Source organism: Camelus dromedarius, chromosome 22, assembly GCF_036321535.1.
Source record: "Camelus dromedarius isolate mCamDro1 chromosome 22, mCamDro1.pat, whole genome shotgun sequence".
In the NCBI taxonomy this organism is placed as follows: domain Eukaryota; kingdom Metazoa; phylum Chordata; class Mammalia; order Artiodactyla; family Camelidae; genus Camelus; species Camelus dromedarius.
The window spans coordinates 13,075,329-13,084,175 of NC_087457.1; positions in this window are offsets into that span (position 1 = coordinate 13,075,329).

The window sequence follows — 8,847 nt, forward strand, 5'->3', positions numbered from 1 at the left end:
GGAAGGCCTTAGGTTAAGAATTTAACATCATTTTCAAATGGTTATGTTTGTGTTCTCAAGGGAGCAGCCATTTAAAGATCTAGAAGCCATATTTTTCACTCCTTGCAGGCCTGAAGGAAAAAATGGAAAATGTAAAGCCATACTATTTATAATAGCATCAAAAATATCAAATATTTAGGAATAAATCTAGCAAAAGACCTACAAGATCTATATAGAAAATGACAAATATTGAGAGAAGTTAAACTTCAAAAGGACATACCTTACTATTCAGCCATAAAAAACGATAACATAACGCCATTTGCAGCAACATGGATATCCCTGGAGAATGTCATACTAAATGAAGTAAGCCAGAAAGAGAAAGAAAAGTACCATATGAGATCGCTCATATGTGGAATCTTAAAAAAAGAAAGAAAGAAAGAAAAGAACATAAATACAAAACAGAAACAGACTTAGACATAGAATACAAACTTGTGGTTGCCAAGGGGGTGGGGGGTGGGAAGGGACAGACTGGGATTTCAAAATTTGTAGATACTGACAGGCATATGCAGAATAGATAAACAAGATTATACTGTATAGCACAGGGAAATGTATACAAGATCTTGTGGTAGCTCACAGAGAAAAAAATGTGACAATGAATATATGTATGTTCATGTATAACTGAAAAATTGTGCTCTACACTGGAATTTGACACAACATTGTAAAATGACTATAACTCAATTTAAAATGTTTAAAAAAAAAGGACATACCTTGTTCATTGTTTGGAAGATTCAATATTGTAAAGATGTCAAATTTCTCCAAATAAGTCTATAAACTCAATGCAATCTCAATCAAAATTGAGCAATTTTTTTAAAAGAAATGAACCATTGATTCTAAAATGTACATGAAAATGCAAAGGACCAAGAATAGCCAAGACATGTAGACAAAGGAAGGACAAAATTGAAGGCTTCATGTTACTAGATACCTATATGTATTATAAAGCTATAATAATTAAGACGGTGGGTGTGGCACTGGTTCAGGAATAGACATATTGCAGACACACACTACTATATATGAAATAGATAACAAGGTCGTGCTGTATAGCACAGGGAACTATATTCAATACCTTGTAAAAGCCTACAATGAAAAAATACAAAAAGGAATATATATCCATAGGTATAACTGAATCACTATGCTGCACACCAGAAATTAACACAACATTGTAAATCGGCTCTATTTCAGTAAAGAAAAAAAGAATAGACTAACAGACCAATGGAGTGGGATAGAGTTCAGAAGCCAATTCACACATAATGGTGACATTGAAGAGCTGGTGGGGAAAGCTGGGGTTTTTAATAAATGGCAGTGAGTCTAAGAGGGGAAAAAAAAAGAACCTTGACCCCTATCGTATTATATACTAGAGAAAATTTTGTGCTTCAAGGAAAACTGCATTTCCTGTGGCATAGCTTTGTGTTATCTGATTTTGATTTTATGGCAGCTGTTTTATAACTCTGTAACTTGTAGGTAATCGATAGCAATGCAAAACTTATGAAAATAAATTCTATCTGATGGATGGACACCACCCCCCATGGAAAAAACCAGTTTTGTGTCAATTTGCACATTCATTTCAGTATTCCTGACCTAAACACGTGTCTGTTCTTTGGATTCACCTTGAAACAGGTTGAAACACCTTGCTACTTTTCTTTCTTAATAAGTTAAATAAAAATTTAACATGTGTTCATTTTTATATCTGTATGAGTTATGGTTTAAGCTTCTTTGGGGGAAAATTATCTTTTAAAAATACACAAAAATTAATCCTAGATAGATTGCTAGCTTAAATGTGAAAGTAAGGCAATAGAGCTTTTAGAAGATTATAAAGGAGACTGTATTCATGACTTTGAGGCAGCAAAGATTTCTTTAAAAGAAAAAATAAAATTATTTATTTATTTATTTTCAATCTTTTTTCCCCCTAACAGAGGCACTGGGGATTGAACCCAGGATTTTGTGCACACCAAGCATGTGCTCTACCACTGAGCTGTACCCTTTACCCCCAGATTTCTTAAATGGGATACAAATGCATTAACCAGAAAAGATTGGTAACTTGTATTTCATTAAATGTAGGAATTTCTTTTCACCCAAAAACACCACTAAGAGAGTGAAAAGGCAAGCCACAGAGTGGGAGAGGATATTTGCATTAGATTTTTTTTTTGGCAAAGGTGGAATATACACACATATATTATATATAGCCTGTGAATCAATAAGGAAGAATCAATACGAAAAGAAAAATGGACAAGAGAAACGAATAGACACATCATGAAAGACCATGTCCAAATGGCCGATAAACAAGCACAAAGCCTCATCAGTCATCAGGGAAATACAAACGGAGACCACTGCACGTCCACCAGAGGGACAGACTAGGGAAGACTGACAATACCAACGCTGACAAAGACGTGGAGAAACTGGATCTCTCAGAAGTTGTGGATGGGAGTATAAACTGGTATCACTCCTTTGGAAAAGGGTTTGGCAATATCTCTTAGTGCTAAACGTATATCCACCCTGTGATCCAGCAATTCCATTCTTAGGAGTGTGTGTATGTTTATGCAGATGCACCAAAAGACATAGGAGAATCTATAGCAAATTTTTTCCTAATAGGCTTGTATTAATTTCCCGTGGTTGCTGTAGCAAATTACCACGCATGCTTGGCAGCTTAAAACAATAGTAATTTATTCTCTGTTAGTTCTGGAGGCCAGAAGTTCAACTGTAGAATGAAAAATAAACTGTGGTATAGTCACACTGTGGAAAACTACAGAACAATAAAGGTGAACAAATTACTGCTACGTGAACCCCACTGGTGAATTTCACAAACATAAAACGGAGTAAAAGAAGCCAGACCTCAAATAAACACCTAACGTATACAAGTCATTTACATAATGTTCAAAAAGAGCAAGACTGATCTATGTGGATAGAAGTCAGGATAGTGGTTACCTTTGGAAAGGAGCGAGCCTAGTGAGGGACTCCAGGGAGATTTCTGCAGGTGCTGACTCTAACCTAGTTCTGGATCTGGGTGGTGAAAATTCACCAGGCTGGACAATTTCGTGCACTTTTCTGTATATCATGTTTACAGCACATTTTCATTTTCCTCCTCTTTCCTTGCTTATACCTATGCTAAATGCTATAAGAAAATGTTTTAAGACATCTGTTCCTATGTCATATAAACATCTTTCTTCCATATTCTGAATATGTTAGATTTCAATACATATGTATATTAAAATCATGGATGCTGATGACAATATTTTCTTTCTCATTATGGGGTTTAGGTGGTACCCTCTCTCAGAAATGTTTGTTTTGGGGACACGTATATGTATTTTTTGGTCTGAAAGGTTTTGAAGAAAACTTGAATTGGAGGACCCAATCATGCCATGGAACAGGCCCTTTTGTTTCCCATGCTTTTCTAGAAAATTTAGTATCACTGGCCTTCTTTGCTGAAGGCATCCCCAAACTTGGAGCGTGGGTCCCCGGGGTGGTGGTGGGGAAGAAGTTACCCCAGCGTGAATCATTCAGACTTGGGAGAGATATTACACATCTTAGGATGGGTAAGGGATGGGATTTCTCAAAGGTGGGCAGAGATTCATAAGAGGGGTGAAAGGGGCAGGTAAGAAGAGGGCCCTTAAGGAGAGAAGCTGGTTAGAACCTGGTGTGGCCCCTACAGGGAAACCCTAAGTAAAGGGCTGTATTCTGGTTCTCCGCTTCAGACCTCTCAAAGCATCAAGGGCTGGGCTTGGCTTTAAGCTTCCAGGTCTCCATTAGAATTCCTTAGGGTGTCAAAAGTCAGCGTAGCCATCAGCCCTGTGTCATGTGTTGTGGCTTGAGAGGGAAGAGGAGTAAAGGGATGGTGGGGCTGCTCACATTCCCCTCTTGGCTGGCTCTGCTGTGATGAGGTCTGTGTCCCAGGAAGTGGGGGGGGGGGGTGTCCCAGCGGTGGAGAAAGTAGAGGCTTGTGGCTTATACGGGAGAGGCCAGGAAGAGAACAAGACCCTGAGGGGCAGCTTCAATGAGACAATTCAAAGAGGAGTAAACACTCAAAACTTCTGCTTCCCCACCCCCGTATGCAGTGAAACTGATTCTGGAAAGGTGCAGTATGGCTCACATCTATGATGAACGCAGATTTCTTTTATAATTAGAAACAGTAAACCTTATATTTTAAAAAGATGGCTATCCAGGTGGCGGTAGAGGGGGAAGGAGGGGAATGGATTAATGCTGAAGGTTTAAGGGGTCCTTCATGTCTCCTCTACTTAACTGGGGCTGCTGTCCACTAGCATGGACTTGGGAGAACTAGAGATGGTTACGGCAAAGGTGAACACATCTCCCACCTTTGGGGTGCTTGCCAGGGAGTAAAACCAGTGCTGACTCAGAGTAGCAGCAACAGGCTGGGAGACAGGCAGCGGTTCCGCGTGGGAGCGGCAGAGGGAAAGCTTTGTGCAGCAGGTGGGAAGGTGAGGGCTGCACACTCTTTGGCCTTTCATTTGTGGGATTCAGGGCTCTTCCTGGAAGGGACCTGACAGGTTGGAAAGACAATACCTTTATGTTATCCGTGAGGGAAGCTTTGTTCAACAGAGTAATACTGTCGTTATCCGTGAGGGAAGCTTTGTTCAACAGAGTAATACTGTCGACAAGATTGTAGGGAAATGGTTGAGCCATTTGCCTGGTGAGACCCTCCCTCCTCTGTCCGCTGGGCCGTGGTTTCAGCCTTCTCATTGCCACAGCCCCCGGGGGCAAAGGAAAGAGAACTTGGATCCTGTGGAGAAGCAGGATGCCCTTGCTCCTGCACCTGGAAAGAATCTCAGTCAACTTAAGAGGCAGGAAGGAGGCTGAGGCAGCTGGACCCTGAGAAGCCAGAGGGCTGTTTATGCAGCACCCCAGCAAATGAGTCACATGGATGGATGGTTGTCACCACACCCCAGTGTCTGAGGCGAAGGAGAAGGACCAGCAGCCCCACCAGCCCCTTTCTGCTCCTCCCTCGGGAGGGCATGTCAGGCATCCATCCCCAGGGTGACTTTTGAGAACGGTCATGCTTTGGGGGATACTGAGGGGCCATGGGGAGGCCGGCCCTGCCTCCCACCTGGAGTGGCTGGACGTGATGTCTGCGGAGGGGAAACCTTCCAGCCGAGCCTAAAAGCAGATCCCCCTGAGACCTCACTGCAAAGCTCAGTGTTCCCAGGGAGAGGCCCAGGCCCAGGCTCTCTCTGCTCTGCTGCTTTGGGAGGAGGACAGGTCTAACCTGCCGGGCGGGCCCCTTGTCCACTGAAACTCTTTCCTCTCCCGGCCAGGGCTGGAGGCGGGGCAGGGCGAGAGAAGAGAGCAGTCATCTCTCCACACCCTGGCTGTGGGAGGTGTTTACAAAACCGCTGGAATTCAGGGAACCCGACAGGGGTCAGCAGGCCCAGGTGAATTCCTCCGAGGGCAGGTGGGGACCGGGCTGGCCCTCATCCTTGTCTTTGTTGCTGGGCCTGTGCACCCCCACCTGGACTGTGGCTCTATAAACCTGGGAGAAGACAGCCTCTTAGACTCTGGGCAGTCAGTAGGTGAGCCTTGAGGGACAAGGTGCTGTGGTGGTGGGAGGAGGGGAGGAAGCCACAAGAAGGCATTGTGGGAGGGCAGCAAGCCAGCTCCCAAGCACGCCCTGTACTGGACCTCCTGGCATCTCTCCTCTGACAAGTTTCCAATTCTCACCTCTGGTCAACTCCACTCCTTTCGTGTCTAGAGAGCAGGGTCTGGATTTCTCTGGGGAGGGTAGGGGTGAGGCAGCCCTGTTCTCCCCCAGCCTACCCCCTCTGCGTTCACACAGAGCCTGCTGGTGTCTGACAGAAACCCAAACACATGACGTCACCAGTGTTCCTGGTTCTTCCTCCCTCATCCCTCTCCCTCTGCCTTCTATTCCTTTCCACCAGTGGATAGGATGCTTTGCATCTTACTCAGCCCATGTGAGACCCAGCAGGCTGTCCTGCTACGCTTCATCCCTGTTCCTTTTTTTTACTGTGGGGGCATCACAAATGATGTGAGTGTGGGGGAAGGAAACCAGAGCTGAAAATCTTTGACTTGGTCCAGCTGGGGTGCAGAGGAGCAGAGGACAGGTAGGACAACCGTGGGCAGAGGGGAGTACGGTGGTGCCTTATTTAATGCAGTATCAACTTAGAATAGTCATGCCGATGGGTCATGGGTGGGGCAGAACGGGGCCAGAAGCAGACAGTCCCAGGTGGAAATGAGGACAGGCATCTGGCTGTGACCTGCCCTGCTATTGGCAACTTTTGCTCACACCTCCTTACCACCTGAAGTGCTCCCTTTAGCTTAGTGTTCATTATCTGCCTGATCTAGGCCCACCTACCTTGGCTGTTTTATCTCCCCCACCCAGCCCCAGCGTCCTCCCAAAGTATCCCACAATCCAGCTCCAGTGGAGTACTCATAACTCCTAAACGTGCCCCCTGGCTTTGGCTGGTCTGCTCTCTCCTGAGATGCTCTTCCTCCACGTCCCCGTGTCTGCCTGTCAAATTTGGTATTGTTTAGGGCCTGGCTCAAGGCACTTCCTTCGTAATCCACCTGCTTAGAGAAATCGCTCTCTCCTCGGAACATCCAAAGCATTTTATTAACACAGGACTTCCTTCACAGCATGGGTCATGGTGTGCCTCGGAACTGGGTGTGTGCCCTCCATCCGCAGCCCTTAGCCCATGCTGGGCGCCAAGCGCATTCTCAATAAATCTTCATGATAATGAACAGAGCCACGAGGTTGAATGAGGTTAACAGATCGTCAAGCAGGGGAAATGGCACAAACAACAGAGTTCTGTTAGGCTTTCCTGCCACTTACACGTCTGGTGCCTGCATCCTTTTCCCTTCCGATCACAGTTAAATATTTACAACCTACTAAATAGGCCTTTCCTTCGTGGTAGCCGCCCTCAGTTGCAAACCTGAGGCATAATGTCTGTCTTCTAATTTCTTACACCGTGAAAGGAAACACTATGTACTCCATGGTGGGTTGGGATAACCTGCAAACTCTCCAATTCCATAGCACTTCCTGAGGACCTACTGTGTGCCCAGGTTTCCTCTGGGGGCTATGGAGGAGACAAATAAGTCACCACCTGGTCCTGCCTTGAAGAGGGCTGTCAGAAACCAAATCTTGGAGAAATCTGAGTGAAGCCCTCTTGTGGGCAGGACGTGGATAGGCAGAGAGGTGGGCAGGGCAAACATGCGATGGAGTGATACCAAGTGAGTAAAGGCCTGAGGCAGGGAGATTATCTGGACTAGTTTGTTCAGGAGATGGAGGAGAGTGATTCAGGATGCGGCCCAGATAGGAATGCCTTGAAATCTTTGGTAGGTCTGAGGCTAATGTAGTTGGTGGTGAGGCAACCCTGCAAGATTTCGAGCAGGCGGTGTACAGTGTGGCTAGAAGGGAGATGAACCTAGAGGTCAGGTGGGAAACTAGAAGCAATCCAAGATTGGGGTTCTTTATATATTTTAATTGAAGTATATGGTCAGTTACAAATGTGTCAATTTCTCGTGGCCAGCATAATGTCCATCATACATATACATACATATATTTGTTTTCATATTCTTTTTCATTAAAGGTTATTACAAGATATTGAATATAGTTCCCTGTGCTATACAGAAGAAATTTGTTTTTTTAAGTCTATTTTTATATATTGTAGTTAATATTTGCAAATCTTGAATGCCCAAATGTATCCCTTCCCACTCCCTTCCCCTGGTAACCATAAAATTGTTTACGATGTATGAGAGTCTGTTTCTGTTTAGAGATGAGTTCATTAGAGTCTCAAGACTGGGGTTCTGAGGATCTGGAAGAAGCAAGGGATTAAGCGAAAACACTGGATGGGAGTTAGGACACCCAGGTTCTACTCTCGGCTCTGTTGTAGGGACTAGAACAAAACACTGCTCTGCTCTGAGCCTTTCCTTAACTGTAAAACCTAAAAAACCTTCAAAGTCACCCTTGCAATCTGATGATCAATATTTGACTCTTTGAAGTGGGATATTGGGAAGGAAGGGAATGGGCCAATCTAATAGAACAAGGAAATGTCTGACGGGGCGCCCAGAGGTAAAGGCCTAGGAGAGACTGAGGAGGGTCCAGCCAGGGAGAAATGAGGAACCGAGAGGGGAGGCCCGTTTGGCAATCCCATTTTCAGTTCCTCCTTTCCTCACCTTCCCCGACTTAGCCTCTGGGCCTCACCTTATTTGGTGAGGGTGGGGCAAAACAACACTCCCACACCACCTCCCGCCCCCCTCCTTTACCTTCCCCTTTCCAGGTTCTCAAATCACCCTTCTGGGTCCCCATCACCTGGCACCATCCCTGAACCCATTTTCCTCCAGAGTAACGGCCAAAGCAGGAAAAACAGTGAATTTAGGATCGCATCCCTTATCACCCTCATAGCTACCGTTTATTGAGCTCACCCTGTGCCAGGTGACATTATTATTTTTTATTTTTACAGCAATTCTATGGGGTGATTGTTAGCTCATTTTACAGACAAAGAAACTGTGACCCAAGGATGTTAAGTCATCTGTGCAAGGCCACACACCTGCCAGTTGGCAACGCCAGATTGGAAATGAAGTCTAACTGCCCAGTCGCTGCTCCGGCCAGTTCTGGTTGGACCACGCGATCTTTGGGAGTTGGGGACACCAGCCGTCACCTACCCACCCTCAGACTGGAATTCTCCAAGCCCCGCCCCCTCCCGCGCCGCGCCAGCCCCGCCCTCGGCACCCTGGAGCTCCACTGGGCCTGAGCTTCGGAGGCGGGCCCGGCACTCGCAGGTGGGGCGGGTGGAGGGGCGTGGCCATGAGGGGGCGTGGCCGGAAGCCTTAAAGTGGCCGGGGCGG